Source organism: Lissotriton vulgaris, chromosome 2_1, assembly GCF_964263255.1.
Source record: "Lissotriton vulgaris chromosome 2_1, aLisVul1.2, whole genome shotgun sequence".
Classification (NCBI taxonomy): domain Eukaryota; kingdom Metazoa; phylum Chordata; class Amphibia; order Caudata; family Salamandridae; genus Lissotriton; species Lissotriton vulgaris.
The window spans coordinates 828,728,542-828,748,215 of NC_141687.1; positions in this window are offsets into that span (position 1 = coordinate 828,728,542).

The window sequence follows — 19,674 nt, forward strand, 5'->3', positions numbered from 1 at the left end:
ACGGGGCAATGGGATGGGAAGACAGATGGGAGATGGAAATGGGATGGAGATGGGGAGATGGGATTGGGAGATGGGATGGAGAGATGGAGATAGGATGGAGATGGGATAGAGATGGGATGGAGAGATGGAGATGACATGGAGATAGGATGGAGAGATGGCGATGGGATGGAGATAAAATGTATATATAATGGAGATATAATGGATGTATAAATCAGGTATAAGGGAGGAATAATGAGATATAATGGAGATAAAGTAGAGCTATAATGGAGCTAAAACAGAGATAAACTGGAGGTATAATGGAGCTAATAGGGAGATAAAAGGGAGACAGATGGGGATACAGATGGGGATACATATGGGGGGACGGAGAGATGGGATGGGAAGACAGATGGAGATGAGGAGATGAAAATGGGATTGAGATACGGAGATGGAGATGGGAGTTTTTAGATGGGATGGAGAGTTGGAGATGGGATGGGGAAGGAGAGATGGAGATGTGGAGATGGGATGGAGATGTGGAGTTGGGATGGAGAGAAGGAGATGGGATGGAGATGGAGATGGTATGAAGAGATGGAGATGGGATTGAGATGTGGAGATGGGATGGAGAGATTGAAATGTGATGGGGAGATGGGATGGGGAGACGGAGATGGGATGGAGAGGTAGAGATGGGGAGATGGGATGGTGAGAAGGAGATGGGGATGGAGATGGGGATGGAGATGGGGAGATGGACATGGGATGGAGAGATGGAGATGGAATAGAGAGATGGAGATGGAATGGAGAGATGGAGATGGAATGGAGAGATAGAGATGGGATGGAGATGGGGAGATGGAGCTGGGATGGAGAGATGGAAATGGGATGGAGAGATGGAGATGGGATGGAGAGATGGAGATGGGATGGAGAGATGGAGATGGGATGGTGATGGGATGGAGATGGGATGGAGAGATAGAGAAGGGATGATGAGATGGAGAGATGGAGATGGGATGAAGATAGGCTATGGAGATGGAGATGGGATGGAGATAAAATGGGGATATAATGAAGGGATAAAGTATATATAATGGAGATATAATGGAGATATAATGGAGCTAAAGTGGAGATATAATGGAGATAAAATGGAGGTATAATGGAGTTACAATGGAGGTATAATGGAGCGAATAGGGAGTTAAAAGGGAGATAAGAAGGAGATAATGGGGGAGATGGGGAGACAGACGGGGAGACAGATGAAGACACAAATGGGGGAGATAGATGGACAGATGGGGAGACAGAAGGGAAGACAGATAGGGAGACAGATGGGGGAGACAGATGGGGGAGACATATAGGGAGACAGATGGGGGAGACAGATGGGGGAGACAGATGGGGGAGACAGATGGGGAGATAGAGATGGGGATATGGAAATGGGTTTGAGATGTGGAGATGGAGATGTGATGCAGAGATGGGGATGGGGATGGGATAGAGGGATGGAGTTGGTATGCAGAGATGGAGATGGGGAGATGGGATGGAGAGATGTGGAATGGAGATTGGGAGACGGAGATGGGATTGAGAGATGGTGTTGGGCTGGAGATGGGGAGATGGAGATTGGGAGATGGAGATGGGATGGGGAGATACGATGGAGAGATGAAGATGGAATGGAGACGGGATAGAGAGATGGAGATTGGATGGAGATAGGATGGAGAGATGGAGATGAGATGGAGATAAAATGCAGATATAATGGTGATATAATCGAGGTATAAAGGAGGTATAATGGAGGTGTAATCGGATATAATGGAGATAATGTGGAGGTAAAATGGAGCTAAAACAGAGATAAAATGGAGAAGGGAGATAATAAGGAGATAATAGGGGAAGATGGGGAGACAAATGGAAAGATGGGGAGACAGATGGGGAGAGGGTGGAGAGGGAGTTGGGGGAGATGGGGGAGACAGATGGGGATACAGATGCGGGAGACAGATGGGGAGACGGACAGATGGGATGGGGAGACAGATGAGGAGATACAGATGGGGGGATGGAAATGGGATGGAGAGATGAAGATTGGATCTATATGGGGAGATGGGGATGGGATGAGATGGGGAGATGGAGATGGGGAGATGGGGTGGAGAGATGGCGATGGGGATGTGCGGTGGAGATGTAGAGATGGAGATGAGATGGAGAGATGGAGATGGGATGGGGAGATGGAGATGGGATGGGGAGATGGAGATGGGATGGGGAGATGGAGATGGAGATGGGATGGGTTTGGGGAGATGGAGATGGGAAGGAGAGATGTAAATAGGATGGAGATGGGATGGAGAGATGGAGATGGGATGGAGATGGTATGGAGATGGGAAGGAGAGATAGAGAAGGGATGGAGAGATGGAGATGGGATGGAGCAGATGGAGATGGGATGAAGATAGCATGGAGAGATGGAGATGGGATAGAGGTAATATGGAGATATAATGGAGGTATAAAGGAGGTATAATGTAGATATAATGGAGATAAGGTGGAGATATGATGGAGATAAAGTAGAGGTATAATGGTGGTACAATGGAGGTATAATGGAGCTAATAGGCAGATAAAAGGGAGATAAGAAGGAGGTTTGAGGGGAGATGGGGGAGACAGATAAGAGACAAATGGGGGAGATAGATGGACAGATGGGGAGACAAATGGGAAGACAGATTGGGAGACAGATGGGGCGACAGATGGGGAGACAGATGGGAGAGACAAATGGGGAGATATAGATGGGGAGATGGAAATGGGATTGAGATGTTGAGATGGAGATGGGATGGAGAAATGGAGATGGGGAGATCGAGATGGGATGAGATGGAGATGGGATGGAGAGATGGAGATGGGATACAGATGGGATGGAGAGATGGCGAAGGGATGGAGAGATGGAGAATGGGATGGTGAGATGGAGATGGGATGAGGATGGAGAGATGGAGATGGAATGGAGATGGAATGGAGATGGGGAGATGGAGATGGGATGTGATGGGGAGATGGGGTGAAGAGATGGAGATGGGGGATAGGGATGGGGGATGGAGTTGGGGAGATAGAGATGGGATGGAGCGATGGAGATGGGATGTAGAGATGGAGATGGGATGGGGTTGGGGAGATGGAGATGGGAAGGAGATATGGAAATAGGATGGAGATGGGATGGAGAGATGGAGATGGGATGGAGATGGTATGGAGATGGGAAGGAGAGATAGAGAAGGGATGGAGAGATGAGATGGGATGGAGCAGATGGAGATGGGATGAAGATAGCATGGAGAGATGAAGATAGCATGGAGAGATGCAGATTGGATGGAGGTAATATGTAGATATAATGGAGGTATAAAGGAGGTATAATGGAGATATGATGGAGATAAAGTAGAGGTATTATGGTGGTACAATGGTGGTATAATGGAGCTAATAGGGAGATAAAAGGGAGATAAGAAGGAGATAGGGGAGACAGATGGGGAGACAGATAAGAGACAAATGGGGGAGATAGATGGACAGATGGGGAGACAAATGGGAAGACAGATGGGGAGACAGATAGGATAGGATAGGATGTGCATTTGTAGAGCGCGAATTGCTGCCCGGAGGCGTCCAAGATGGGGGAGACAGATGGGGCGACAGATGGGGGAGACAGATGGGAGAGACAAATGGGGAGATATAGATGGGGAGATGGAAATGGGAATGAGATGTGGAGATGGAGATGGGATCAAGAAATGGAAATGGGGATATGGAGATGGGATGAGATGGGGAGATGGAGATGGGGAGATGAGATGGGATACAGATGGGATGGAGAGATGGCGAGGGGATGGAGAGATGGAGAATGGGATGGTGAGATGGAGATGGGATGAGGATGGAGAGATGGAGATGGGGAGATGGAATGGAGATGGGGAGATGGAGATGGGATGTGATGGGGAGATGGAGATGGGGAGATGGGGTGAAGGGAGGAGGATGGGTGATAGGGATGGGGGATGGAGATGGGGAGATGGAGATAGGATGGAGAGATGGAGATGGGATAGAGATGGGATGGAGAGATGGAGAAGGGATGGAGAGATGGAGAATCGGATGGAGAGATGGAGAATGGGATGAGGAAGGAGAGATGGAGATGGGATAGGGATGGGGAGATGGAGATGGGATGGAGATGGAGATGGAGATGGGATGAAGAAATGAAGATGGAATTGAGATGTGGAGATGGAGATGGGGAGATGGGATGGAGAGATGGAGATGGGATGGAGAGGTGGAGATCGGGCGATGGGACGGAGAGATGGAGATGGGGGATGGAGATTGGGATATTGAGATGGAATGGGGAGATGGGATTAAGATGTGGAGATAGAGATGGAGATGGGATGGAGAGATTGAGATGGGATGGAGATAGGGAGATGGGATGGAGAGATGGGATGGAGAGGTGGGATGGAGAGGTGGAGATGGGGAGATGGGATGGTGAGATGGGTCGATGGGGGGATGGAGATGTGGAGATGGAGATGGGATGGAGAGATGGAGATGGGATAGAGAGATGGAGATGGGATGGAGAGATGGAGATGGGGTGGAATTGGGGAAATGGGATGGAGAGTTGGAAATGGGATGGAGAGATGGAGATGGGATGGAGGGATGGAGATGTGATGGAGATGGAGATGGGATGAAGAAAGGATGGAGAGATGGAGATGGGTTGGAGGTAATCTATACTAATATAATAAAGAGAGAGCCCAAACCTTTGATGCAGGTAATCTCAGGAATCACGGCACCAATCACGACACCCAATACAGCGTTGGAAAGGGCAGTTGTAGCAGAAAGACATAGGCTATGCAGACACCCACCATATACATTGAAAAGGTAAAAGAACCGTGCCAACAAAGTAGTCCCTTGTGGGCGTGTCTACGTTGTGCTGTGGGCGTGTGCTGTGGGCGTGACAAACACTGGGGGCGTGTGGTACGTTCCGCCCTTCATGCCATGTCTCATATCATGTGCTGTGGGCAAGTGCTGGGGGCATGTGCGTGTGCGGGGCGCGGGATTACGGAAAAAAAAGCGAGCATTGTGCCCAATATTTCATTGTTTTTTTCTTCCCAGGTTCTGTATATTCCAGCTCCAGGTGTCCACCCTGCTCCCTTTAAATACCCCTGCACCCCATAATCATAACCCACCCTTACTCCTTAAAATACCTCAACGCCCTTAAACACTAACCCATCTTAACCCTATAAATATACCTTGTACCCCAAAACCCAAACCTATCCCTAAACCCTAAAAATGCCCCTGTACCCCAAAACCCAAACCTAGCCCAAAACCCTATAAATACTCCTGTACCCCAACGCCCAAACTTACCCCTGAACCCTAAAAATGCCCCTGTACCCCAAAACCCAAACCTAGCCCTGAACCATAAAAATAACCCTCTACCCCAAAACCCAAACCTACCCCTGAACCCTAAAATACCCCTGTACCCCAAAACCCAAACCTACCCCTGAACCCTAAAATACCCCTGTACCCCAAAACCCAAACCTAGCCCTGAACCCTTAAAATACCCCTGCACCCCAAAACCCAAACCTACCCCTGAACCCTGAAAAATACCCCTATACCCCAAAACCCAAACCTAGCACTGAACCCTAAAAATACCACTGTACCCCGAAACCCATACTTATCCCTAAACCCTAAAACTACCCCTGTACCCCATAACCCAAAACTATATCTGAACTAAGCATGGGCGGAAAATCCGTTTCGCTCGCGGATTTTGCGGATTTTCGGGAAATTCGCAATCCGCGAGATTCGCGAATCTCCCGCAAAATCCGCAAATCCGCGAGCAGCGGATTTTGCTCGCACTGCTCGCACTGTTCGCGTGAGTTCGCGGCTTCCCAGTACAACTTTGCGCCCCGCGAATAAGTGCTAAATTGCAGAAATACGATCTTAGCAAAACTGAAACTACTTACCAGGTTCAAAAGTTCAGGCTCATCATTAGTAGCCATTTCCTGTAGTGCTTCCTGAGGGGCCCCTCCAGAGTTCAGTTGCCAGTTGCAACTATTATGTGACCCTGCTCTGAACCTCAGAATAGTTACACATATGCCACAAAGGTCCTGAATTACAGCTAAGAGAGACAAGCAGGAGCCAGGCTGGAAGTTAAAATCCATTAATCAGCCCCTAATTCATTATTGTCAGTTGGGGCAGGGCAGGTGTTGTAACTAATTTTGCAACAATGAAAGCACTTAGCAAGTGCAAAAGATCACTAATCAGGGCGCACTAAGGAAGCAGGTGCCAGCTAAAAAAATATTCTGTGACACATTAATCAGCCCCAAATTAATTCAGGTCACTTGAGGCAGGGAAGGTGTGCTTTGCTTTGCCGAAAATAATGTACACTGGACAACCAGAGGGTGTGGTGATGAAACAGAGGGTGGCATGGGTGGGCCAGAGGGTGGCATGAGTAGTCAGAGAGTGGCAGTGGTGACAGAGAGTGGCAGTGATGAAGAAGAGTGTCCCAAACAGGCTGGACACGTAGAAACAACAAGTTCGCAAAACTTGCGACCCGACAGGTAAGTTCGCAAATTGCGAAATTGTAAAAACCCTCGCGAACTGGCAGAAACACGGGCGAACACAAAAAAAAATCCGCAAATTCGCGGGAATTCGCGGATTTTGCGGATTGCGAGTTCGCAAATCCGCAAAATTCGCGAACGCGAGATTCGCAAAATTTGCCCATGCTTAATCTGAACCCTTCAAATACCCAAACACCCCAAAACGTATACCTCAGTACCCCAAAACATATACCCCTATACCCATAGTTACCTTATCTAAACATTAAAAAACATGCTTTTACCATTCATGCATTTACAACGAATTTCGTTGTAAATGTATGCATGGTAAAAGCATATAAAATGTAATGCCATGCGTTATAATTGCATTGCGGAATCATGGTACTTTCGTTATGAAAGTATGCGGAGTGATGGTATGCGGAAAGAAAGTTGCGGAATAATGGGTGTTTACCCTCCCCCGGTAAGTACATTGGTGGCACGGCGGCCCACATCTCCAGCAACATACTCCTATTTTTCACCACCAATTTGAAAAATGCACAGGTCTCTCTCATTGATGGCCAGCACGACATACACTTTTAGACACACCTCCCGCCACAAGTTCTAGAATTGCGAACTTTAGAGATGGAGAGCTGGAGATGGGATTGAGATGGGATGGAGAGATAGAGAAGGGATGGAGAAGGGATGGAGAGATGGGATGGGATGAATAGATGAAGATGGGATTGAGATGGAGATGGAGATGGAGATGGGATGGAGAGATTGAGATGGGATGGAGAAGGGGAGATGGGATGGAGAAGGGGAGATGGGATGGAGAAGAGGAGATGGGGAGATGGGATGGAGAGATGGAGATGGGGGATGGAGATGGGGAGATTGAGATGGGATGGAGAGACGGAGCTGGGTTAGAGAGATGGAGATGGGATGGGATGGAGATGGGGAGATGGAGATGGGATGGAGAGATGGAGATGGGATGGAGAGATGGGATGGAGAGATAGAGAAGGGATTGAGAGATGGAGATGGGATGGAGGGATGGAGATGGGAAGAAGATCGAATGGAGAAATGAAGATGGTATGGAGATATAATGGAGGTATAAAGGTGGTAAAATGGAGAAATAATGGAGATAAAGTGGACATAAAGTGGAGATATAATGGAGATAAAATGGAGGTATAAATGAGATATAATGGAGATACAGTGAAGATATAATGGAGATAAAATGGAGGTATAATGGAGATACAATGGAGGTATAACGGAGCTAATAGGGAGGTAAAAGGGAGATAAGAAGGACATAATAGAGGGAGATGGAGAGACAGATAGGGGAGATAGATGGACAGATGGGGAGACAGATGGAAAGACTGATGGGGAAACAGATGGGGAGACAGATGGGGGATACTGATGGGGATACAGATGCGGGAGACAAATGGGGAGATGAAGAGATGGGATGGGGAGACAGATGGGGAGATGGAGATGGGGATATAGAAATGGGATTGAGATGTGGAGATGGAGATAGGGAGATGGAGATGAAGGAGATGGAGATATGGAGATATGGAGATGGAGAGATAGATCAAACATCAGGGAAATGTAAGCGAGCTACTCACCCGTTTTGGGCCTCTAGGTGCTGGGGGGCGGGGGGGTCCGCAGATCTGTTTGGCTGCAGGACCAGGTCTTGAGGATCTTAGTGAAGGTGTTCAGGGAGGGGGCACATCTGATGTCTGTCGGTAGCTCATTAAAGGTCTTGGCTACAATGTGAGAGAAGGATCTTCTGCCTGCTCTGGCTCTGTGGATGCGCATGGTTTCAGCCAGTGTGAGGTTGGAAGATCGGAGGTTTCTTTTGGGTATGTGGAAGGTGGTTGTTGAGGTATTTGGGTCCATTGTGTAGGCATTTGTAGGCATGAGTGAGGATTTTGTAAGTGACTCTTTTCTCCACAGGGAGACATTGGAGACTTCATAGGTGTTGACTGATGTGTTTGTGTCACGGGATGCCGATGAAGAGTCTGGCGACTTGTTGATGCCAGCGTAGAGTGTGTTTCCATAGTCTCGTCTGCTGGTGAGGAATGCGTGGGTGGCTGTCTTCATTGACTCAGCGGGGGATCCACTTGAAGGTCTTGCTGAGGATGCAAGGTTGTGGAAGCAGCTGGAGGTGACGGCGTTGACCTGTCAGTTCATGGTGAGTGATGAGTCAAGTATAATGCTCGGGGGTGAACCCTGTGGTACTCCACAGGTGATTTTCATGGGGTCTGAAGGGAAGGGTAGGAGTCTGATCCTTTTGGCTTGACCTGAGCGGAAGGGTTGGCTTCTTCTGGTGAGGATGGATGGGAGATACCGGATATAAAATGGAGATAAATCAGAGATAACATGGAGATAAAGTGGAGATAAAGTGGAGGTAAAGTGGAGATATAATGGAGATAAAGTGGGGATAAAGTGGAGATATAATGGAGCTATAATGGAGCTATAATGGCGATAAAACGGAGTATAATGGAGGTATAATAGAGTTACTAGGGAGATAAAAGGAAGATAATAAGGGGGAGATGGGGGAGACAGATAAGGAGACAGATGTGGACACAGATGGGGAGACAGATGGTGAGACAGATGGTGAGACAGATGGGGAGACAGATGGGGGAGACAGATGGGGGAGACAGATGGGGGAGACAGATGGGGGAGACAGATGGGGGAGACAGATGGGGATACAAATCGGGAGACAGATGGGGAGATGGAGATGGGGAGATGGAAATGGGATGGATATGGGGAGATGGAGATGGTGCGGTGGAGAAGGGATGGAGAGATGGAGATAGGATGGAGATGGGATAGAGATGGGATGGAGAGATGGAGATGAGATGGAGATAGGATGGAGAGATGGAGATAAAATGTATGTATAATGGTGATATAATGGAGGTATAAAGGAAGTATAATGGAGATATAATGGGGATATAATGGCGATAATGTGGAGGTAAAATGGAGTTAAAACAGAGATAAAATGGAGAAGGGAGATAATAAGGGGATAATAGGGGAAGATGGGAGAGGCACTGGGGAGACAGATGGAGAGACAGATGGACAGAGGGTGGAGAGGGACATGGGGGAGAGGGTGGAGATGGGGGAGAAAGATGGAGATACACATGAGGGAGACAGATGGGGACCCGGACAGATGGGATGGGGGAGACAGATGGGGAGATTTAGATGGTTAGATGGAAATGGGATTGAGATGTGGAGAAGGAGATGGGATGGAGAGATGGAGATGGGATGGAGATGGGGAGATGAAGATGGGATGAGATGGGGAGATGGAGATGGGGAGATGGTATGGACATGGGATGGAGATGGGATGGAGAGATGGAGATGGGATAGAGATGGGATGGAGAGATGGAGAAGGGATGGAGAGATGGAGATGGGATGAGGATGGAGAGATGGAGATGGGAGAAGGGATCGAGAGACGGAGATGGGATAGAGATGGGGAGATGGAGATGGGATGGAGATGGGATGGAGATGGGGGGATGGAGATGGGATGAAGAGATGAAGATGGGATTGAGATGTGGAGATGGAGATGGGATGGAGAGATTGAGATGGGATGGAGAAGGGGAGATGGGATGGAGAGATGGAGATAGGATGGAGAAGGGGAGATGGGATGGAGAGATGGAGATAGGATGGAGAAGTGGAGATGGGGAGATGGTATGGAGAGATGGGGGATGGAGATGGGATGGAGAGATGGAGGTGGGTTAGAGAGATGGAGATGGGATGGGATGGCGATGGGGAGACGGAGATGGGATGGAGAGATGGAGATGGGATGGAGAGATGGAGATAGGATGGAGAGATAGGATGGAGAGATAGGATGGAGAGATGGGATGGAGATGGGATGGAGAAATAGAGAAGGGATGGAGAGATGGAGATGGGATGGAGGGATGGAGATGGGAAGAAGATAGGATGGAGAAATGGAGATGGGATGGAGTTAAAATGGAGATACAATGGAGGTATAAAGGTGGTATAATGGAGATATAATGGAGATAAAATTGAGGTATAATAGAGGTACAATGGAGGTATAATGGAGCTATTAGGGAGATAAGAAGGAGATAATAGGGGGAGATGGAAGTGACAGATGGGGAGACAGATAAGAGACAAATGGGGGAGATAGATGGACAGATGAGGAGACAGATGGGGAGACAGATGGGGAGACAGATGGGGAGACAGATGGGGGACACAGATGGGGATACAGACGAGGACACAAATGGGGAGATAGAGAGATGGGATGGGGAGACAGATGGGGAGATGGAGATGGAGATGGAGATATGGAAATGGGTTTGAGATGTGGAGATGGAGAAGGGATGCAGGGATGGTGATGGAATGGAGATGGGGAGATGGGATAGAGAGGTGGAGATGGTATGCCGAGATGGAGATGGGAAGATGGGATGGAGAGATGGAGATGGGGAATGGAGATGGGATGGAGATGGGCTGGAGATGTGGAGATGGGCTGGAGATGGGGAGATGGAGATGGGGTGATGGAGATTGGGCGATGGAGATGGGATGGAGAGATGTGATGGAGAGATGGAGATGGGATGGAGATGGGATAGAGAGATGGAGGTGGGATGGAGATATGATGGAGAAATGGAGATGAGATGGAGATAAAATGTAGATATAATGGTGATACAATGGAGGCATAAAGGAGGTATAATGGAGGTATAATAGAGATATAATTGTGATATAATGGAGATAATGTGTAGGTAAAAAGGAGCTAAAACAGAGACAAAATGGAGAAGGGAGATAATAGGTGAAGATGGGGGAGATAGATGGAGAGACAGATGCGGAGACAGATGGACTGGGGAGACAGATGGGGAGAGGGAGATGGGGAGGGTGGAGATGGCGGAGGCAGATGGGGATACAGATGCCGGAGACAGATGGGGAGACGGGCAGATGGGATTAGGGAGACAGATGGGGAGATTAAGACTGTGAGATTTAGATGGCGAGATGGAAATGGGATTGAGATGTGGAGATGGAGATGGGATGGAGAGATGGAGATGGGATGGAGATGGGGAGATGGAGATTGGATGAGATGGGATGGAGAGATGGAGATGGGATGGAGATGTGGAGATGGAGATGAGATGAAGATGGGATTGAGATATGGAGATGGAGATGGAGATGGGATGGAGAGACTGAGATGGGATGGAGATGGGGAGATGGGATGGAGAGATGGAGATAGGATGGAGAGTTGGAGATGGGGAGATGTGATGGAGAGATGGAGATGGGGGATGGAGATGGGGAGGTGGGGATGGGATTGAGAGATGGAGATGGGATGGGGGATGGAGATGGGATGGAGAGATGAAGTTGGGATGGAGATGGAGATGGGATGGAGAGATGGAAATGGGATAGAGACATGGAGATGGGATGGAGGTGGGATGGGATGGAGAGATAGAGAAGGGATGGAGAGATGGAGAAGGGATGGAGGGATGGAGATGGGATGAAGATAGGATGGAGAGACAGATGGGGGAGGCAGATGGGGTTTACAGATGGGGATACAGAGAGATGGGATGGGGAGACAGATGGGGAGATGGAGATGGGGAGATGGAAATGGGATGGAGATGGGGCGATGGAGATGGGATGGAGAAATAGAGATAGGATGGAGATGGGATAGAGATGGGGTGGAGAGATGGGGTGGAGAGATGGAGGTGAGATGGAAATAGGATGGAGAGATGGAGATGGGATAGAGATAGAATGTAGATATAATGGATGTATAAAGGAGGTATAATGGAGGTATAATGGAGATATAATCGAGATATAATGGAGATAAAATGGAGCTATAATGGAGCTAAAACAGAGATAAAATGGAGGTATAATGGAGCTAATAGGGAGAAAAAAGGAGACAGATGGGGATACAGATGGGCATACATGTGGGGGCGACGGAGAGATGGGATGGGGGAGATGGAGATGGGGAGATGGAAATGGGATTGAGATGTGGAGCTGGAGATGGAGATGGGAAGTTTTAGATGGGACGGAGAGATGGAGAAGGGATGGGGATAGAGAGATGGAGATGTGGAGATGGGATGGAGAGATGGAGATGGAATGGAGATATGGAGATGGAGATGGGATGGAGATGGGCTGGAGATGGGGAGATGGAGATTGGGCGATGGAGATGGGATGGAGAGATGAGAGGGAGAGATGGAGGTGGGATGGAGATGGGCTAGAGATGGGATAGAGAGATGGAGATTGGATGGAGATAGGATGGAGAGATGGAGATGAGATGGAGATAAAATGTAGATATAATGGAGATATAATGGAGGAATAAAGGAGGTATAATGGAGCTAAAACAGAGATAAAATGGAGAAGGGAGATAATAAGGAGATAATAGGGGAAGATGGGGAGACAGATGGACAGATGGGGAGACAGATTCGGAGACGGACAGATGGGATGGGGAGACAGATGGGGAGATTTAGATGGCAAGATAAAATAGGATTGAGATGTGGAGATGGAGATGGGATGGGGAATGGCGATGGGGAGATGGGATGGAGAGATGGGATGGAGAGATTGGATGGAGAGATGGGATGGAGATGGGATGGAGAGATGGAGAAGGGATGGAGAGATGGAGAATGGGATGGAAAGATGGAGATGGGATGAGGATGGAGTTGGTGAGATGGGATCGAGAGATGGAGATGGGATAGAGATGGGGAGATGGGATGGAGATGGGGAGATAGAGGTGGGATGAAGAGATGAAGATGGGATTGAGATGTGGCGATGGAGATGGGATGGAGAGATTGAGATGGGATGGAGATGGGGAGATGGGATGTGTTGGACTTGGCCCTCTTGGCAGGGTCATCCCTGAACTTTTTGCCTTCCTCCAATATTCTGTCTGACCTGTTGTGGAGAAGAAGCAACCCTTACCTCCCCCGGGTGGCGTCCGAGCGTGTGCTCCCTGACCTCCGAGACCGGTCATGCAGCTTCCCTATCAACCAGGACTCCTCCTCTCTCTCTTCCCCTACAGGAACCGGCAGCAACAGCTGAGCACGAAAGACCGGAAGCGAACTCCCTTGGCCCCGGAAGTGAGGCGACATTCGAAGGACCGGAAATGACTGCCTTTGACCCCGGAAATGCTTTTCCAGATACCTGCCCGGAACACAGAAAAGCCATCAGCAAGGAAGGAGAGGCGTTCCAAGCAGCGGACTCGTGGCAGGAGGCAGCAGCAAGCGAAGAACCAGTGACAGTGAGGGGAGCGGAGTGGAAGAACCGAGGAGGACGTCTGGTCCGAAGACTGGTGGCGTCTTCAGGAGGTGGCTGGAGAGAGGCCGCAACTCGCAGGAGAGTTGCGGAGGGGCACGTGAGTTCACTTTAACCTTTCTCCGTGTTTCCCTTGTAATTAGTTGTTATATAGTGTACATAGGATCGCACGATCACGGAATCACTGTATATTGTATTCAATCCTGTCACTGGCACTGTAGACTGTATAGAAGACCTGAGCACAGTTCCCCCACACGCAACACCCTCTTCCCGTTCCCTCTCTTGCCGTCCCTTTCCCAACCTACCCTACTGTCCCTTCCTCACGTTCGTTTTCGAATCCCTCACTCCCCGGTGTAGGTGGCAGTACTCAGAAGTCCTTTTGCCCAGGACTAACTGCCCTGTACTTTTCTCTCCCCTGTATACCTCCGAGGAACACCGGTGCCTCTCCCTGGACAAGACGACATCGGCCCAGCAGAAGATCTCATCCAGACGACCCCACCCCAGCCCTGCATATCCACCCGGACTCACCAAACAGCACTTGTTATTAAAAGACAATTTTCCTGAACTTTTAATAAAACCTCGCTGATCATAGTGCACTTCATCCAGCCTCCCCGCCTGTTATTCCGGTCCGCCCATACCCCTGCTCCACAGTTGGTGTCAGAAGTGGGATACACCGGAAGCATGGAGGCCGCAGTCAAACAGCTGGCGGAAAGCCAGGAGCAACAAGGGAAACTGATGGAACGATTCCTCAAAATGGCTGAAGACGATCGTGGACAGCTGCATGATGTCCTGAAGGGCCAAGGCACCGCGCAGGATCAGGTCCTTAAAAGACTTACCAACGTCATAGGGCAGTAAAGACCGGTTGCCTCTCTACCCTCCGTGGTCTTACAAAAATATGTGTCGGGTAAAGATCCTGATTACTTTTTCACGAATTTTGAGCACCTGGCCCAGGCCGCCGCCTGGCCTGCCGACCGATGGGGCCACTACCTAGGTCCTCTTTTGACGGGTGAGCTGCAGGCAGCCTACCAGCAGGCCAACATACAGGAACAAACCCCTTACAACGACATAAAAGCCTGCATCCTGGAGTGTCTAGGGATTGACGACGAAACGTACACGGTTCGTCTGCGTCAGGCACGGGAAGGGCCCCAGGAAACTCCCCGGGCTTTGTCATTCCGTATTCAGGGCTTGGCCAATCGACGGTTAAAGCCCGCCACAGCCACCAAAGAAGAAATTCTATCAAAGATTTACCTGGAGCAGTAGTTAGCGTCCTTGAATCCAGCCTCCCAGAAATGGGTGCGCCAATACACTCGCCTGACACTCGACAGTGCAGTGGAAATTGCCAGTGCCTATAGCAGAGCCCTGGAATCCCAGCGAACCAAGGACGAACATCCTCCCCGCATACCACATGGCAGCCATCCCTGGGCCCAAAGGCCCCCTCCTGAGGCCAGGAAACCAGATCCTGTTTCCTTGTTACCCTATCCTGTCATGCCTCGGCCAACCCCGCCCGGTCCTCAATGCTACCATTGCGGATTATATGGGGACATAGCTCGCATATGCCCACAGAAGGAGGAACCCATGGACATAGGACTGGCCAAGAACTATGTTTGTCTCACCACTGAAGCAACCCCTCCACCTTTCTGCTGTCCATTAAGGATTGATGGCCACCGAATGATGGCGCTCGCCGACACGGGGTGTCGGCATAGCGTTCTACGACCTCAGGAATTGCCACATCCTGTCGGACCAGTGACCGGTACCGTGGCCATCAAATGTGTCCACGGTGATACTAAGAGTTACCCAACAGCAAGAGCGCGTGTGCAACACCCCACAGACGAAGGAAGCCTGCTAACGGTTGGTCTGGTACCCAATCTACCAGAACAAACTATCCTGGGTAGCGACTGCAGTGGTCTTCCCCACCTCCTTCATGACACTACAGACTCCCTGAAGAGATGGTGGGCGGAAGCCCCATTTTCCCATATCTCTCCTTCAGTAGACTCGCCTTCCAAACCGCTCAAGTCTAAAAGCCAAAAGAAGAAAGAAAAAAGGGACTTTACCGTGGCTTACCCCGCTCAGGGGACACACATCTGTGGGAAACTGATAGGGAATTCCGCGCGGCCCAGCAAGAAGACCCTGTGTTACAAGATGCCTGGGGCCATGCCCTGGACAATGAGGACCCACTACAAGTAGGTCCTTACTTTTTCATAAAGAACGGACTCCTGTACAGGAAGGGAGGGCCCCAGCAATCCCCCCAGTTGGTTATCCCTGGACTGTTTCATGACAAGGTACTGTTTCTGGCCCACAGCCACTTACTAGGAGGGCATTTCAGTGATGAAAAAATGGGACAAACTATCCTGGAGAAATTTTATTGGCCTGGTGTGTATGGGCAAATAAAACGATATTGCCGGGAATGCCCGGTGTGCCAGATAAACAGCCGGTATCGTCCCCCGAGGGTTCCTCTCCAACCCCTCCCTCTCATTTATGTCCCTTTTACCAGAGTAGGGATGGACCTTATAGGCCCCATGCTACCCTCTAGGAGTGGGTGTAGGTATGCTCTTGTGTTGGTAGACTATGCCACACGCTTCCCGGAAGCAGTACCCCTGCGTCAACCCACCACCCAGAACATAGCAAAAGCCCTCATCTCCATCTTCTCTCGGGTGGGTTTTCCCCGTGAGATCTTGACCGATCAAGGGACGCCTTTTGTCTCATCCCTCATGCGCCAAGTATGTTCCCATCTGGGTATCAAGCAAATAAGAACCTCGGCTAACCACCCCCGGACTGACGGGTTGGTGGAGCGCTACAACGCTACCTTAAAAACCACCCTTAAGAAGCTTTTAGGCCTTGAGAGCAAAAGGTGGGAGGAGATGCTTCCCCTTGCCCTTTTTGCCATCTGGTGTAAGGTCCAAAGCAGTACCGGATACTCACCGTACGAGCTGTTGTATGGGCGAGCACCCCGGACCCTGTTAGACATGGCTCGGGAGGCCTGGGAAACCGAACCAGATCGAACCCGGCCTCTACCCGAATATGTAGATAATCTCAAGACCCACTTAGGATAGATAAGAGAGATCGTGAGGCAGAACCTGGTGGCCGCACAAATCACGCAGAAACATCAGTACGACAAAGGAACCAAGGCCCGTTCCTTTGTCCCTGGGGACCTCGTATTGTTACTCCTGCCATCTTCTGACCATAAGCTGCTAGGGCAGTGGCAGGGCCCGTTCCCCATCCTAAGACAAGTGACTCCTGTCACCTACGAGGTCGAAACAGACTCCACCCGAGGGATCACCCAAATCTACCATGTGAACCTCCTGAAAAAGTGGGAGGGGCCCGTCTTGTCCTGTCCGGTATGCAAACCCTTCCTTTTGAAGGTTGCCTTGACCTAGACCTGCCTGAAAGAAACAAACAGGACCTCAGACGGTCCTTGTCCTCTGTGCAAGCAGTGTTTTTCGTCCCTACCGGGACACACCACCGTAGTGGAACATGCCATCCACACGGAACCCGGAAAAACGGTGAGACAACGGCCCTACCGAATCCCTGAAGCACGCAGAGCCATCATTAAAGAAGAGACGAACCAGATGCTGAGAATGGGCATCATAGAAACCTCCAGCAGCAGCTGGAACTCGCCCATCGTCCTGGTTCCTTAGCCCGTTGGCTCTACTAGATTCTGTATCGATTTTAGAGAGGTGAATAAGATCTCTGCTTTTGACTCCTATCCCCTGCCCCGCGTAGATGAGCTGGTGGGGCGCATAGGCAAGGCCAAGTATATAAGCACCTTTGACCTATGCAAGGGTTATTGGCAGATCCCCTTAAAGGAAGAAGACAAACGGAAGGCTGCGTTCTCAACCCCAGAGGGCTTGTTTCAATTCAAGGTAATGCCCTTCGGGCTTCACGGAGCCCCGGCTACGTTTCAGAGGGCCATGAACCTGGTGCTACAACCCCATTCACAATACGCCGGGGCTTACCTAGACGACATTGTCATATATAGTGACACTTGGGAACAACACCTACACCATTTGCAGTCCGTTATATCCTCCCTTGGGAAACATGGCTTCACCATCAACCCCTCCAAGACCACGTTAGCGGCACAGAGTGTGAAATATCTGGGATACCTGTTGGGAGAAGGGGTCATCCATCCTCAGGACAGCAGGATCAAGGCCATCCAAGCCATACCCTTCCCACAAACCCGGAAAGAACTCCGTGCCTTCCTCGGTTTGCTGGGCTATTATAGGAGATTTATCCCCAACTTTTCCCAAAACGCTGCCCCATTGACCGACTTGTTAAAAAAAGCCACAAAAACAGAAGAGAAGCTACAACATCCCTCTCCCCTGCTGTTACACGCATTTAACCTGCTCAAGCAATCCCTAGTTTCCGAACCTCTATTAATCAGTCCCGATTATACACAGCCATTCATCCTGCAGACTGACGCCTCCGATCAGGGTTTGGGGGCTGTCCTGTCACAGAAGGACCCGAAAGGGGTCGAAAAGCCGATCCTATACCTCAGTAGGAAGCTCTTCCCACGAGAAATGAACTATGCAGTTTTCGAAAAAGAGGCACTGGCTATTAAATGGGCAGTAGAAAGCCTTCGGTATTACCTGGAGGGACGTCAGTTTCTCTTGTATACTGACCACGCCCCGCTAGAATGGATGGCTCGCAACAGGGGCTACAACGACCGAGTACTCCGATGGTTTCTCTCTCTGCAGCCCTTTCGGTACAAAACATTACACCGGAAGGGGCTGGAACAGGGTAATGCGGATTACCTCTCCCGTTATCCGCCTCCATCAACCCCTACAAGAAAGACTGCTAGGGAAAGGGGATGTGGAGAAGAAGCAGCCCTTACCTCCCCGGGGCGGCGTCCGAGCGTGGGTTCCCTGACCTCTGAGACCGGTCATGCAGCGTCCCTATCAACCAGGACTCCTCCTCTCTCTCTTCCCCTACAGGAACCGGCAGCAACAGCCGAGCACGAAAGACCGGAAGCGAACTCCCTTAACCCCGGAAGTGAGGCGACATTCGAAGGACCGGAAATGACCGCCTTGGAACCCGGTAATGCTTTTCCAGATACCTGTTCGGAACACAGAAAAGCCATCAGCAAGGAAGGAGAGGCGTCCAAGCAGCGGACTCATGGCAGGAGGCAGCAGCAAGCGAAGAACCAGTGGCAGTGAGCGGAGCGGAGCCGAGCCGAGCCGAGCCGAGCGGAAGAACCGAGACGAGGACGAGGAGGAGGACGTCTGGTCCGAAGACTGGTGGCGTCCTCGGGAGGTGGCTGGAGAGCGGCCGCAACTCGCAGGAGAGTTGCGGCGGGGCACGTGAGTACACTTTAAACTTTCTACGTGTTTCCCTTGTAATTAGTTGTTATATAGTGTACATAGGACCGCACGATCACGGAATCACTGTATATTGTATTCAATCCTATCACTGGCACTGTAGACTGTATAGAAGACCTGAGCACCGTTGCCCCACACGCAACACCCTCTTCCCGTTCCCTCCATTGCCTTCACTTTCCCAACCTACCCTACCGTCCCTTCCTCATGTTAGTTTTCGAATCCCTCACTGACCGGTGTAGGTGGCAGTACTCAGAAGTCCTTTCGCCCAGGACTAACCGCCCTGTACTTTTCTCTCCCCTGTATACCTCAGAGGAACACCGGTGCCACTCCCTGGACAAGACGACATCGGCCCAGCAGAGGATCTCATCCAGACGACCCCATCTCGCCAGATGTTAAAGAGTAACTCTTTTGCCCTTGTTTACGAAACCGATGTCAGGGTCTGGCCGAGTTCGTTAATCCATGTCTGGGTTGATTGATCCCCGTCTCGACTGACTATTTGCCTTCTCCTATTCTTTCCTTACATCATCTTATCCGACGGGTCTCCGCTATTCTCTCCTTGTATTCTCCTGTTACACAACTATCCTTTGAGGCACATAAATACGTCCTGCCACCTCCAAATTGGATTGTTGGTACTAGTACTGATTAATTTGTTGGGAGGGGTAACACACGGGGTCTGAGAGAGGGGCGTATTTGAGACACCTGATTGCTTCTTTTTCAACTTT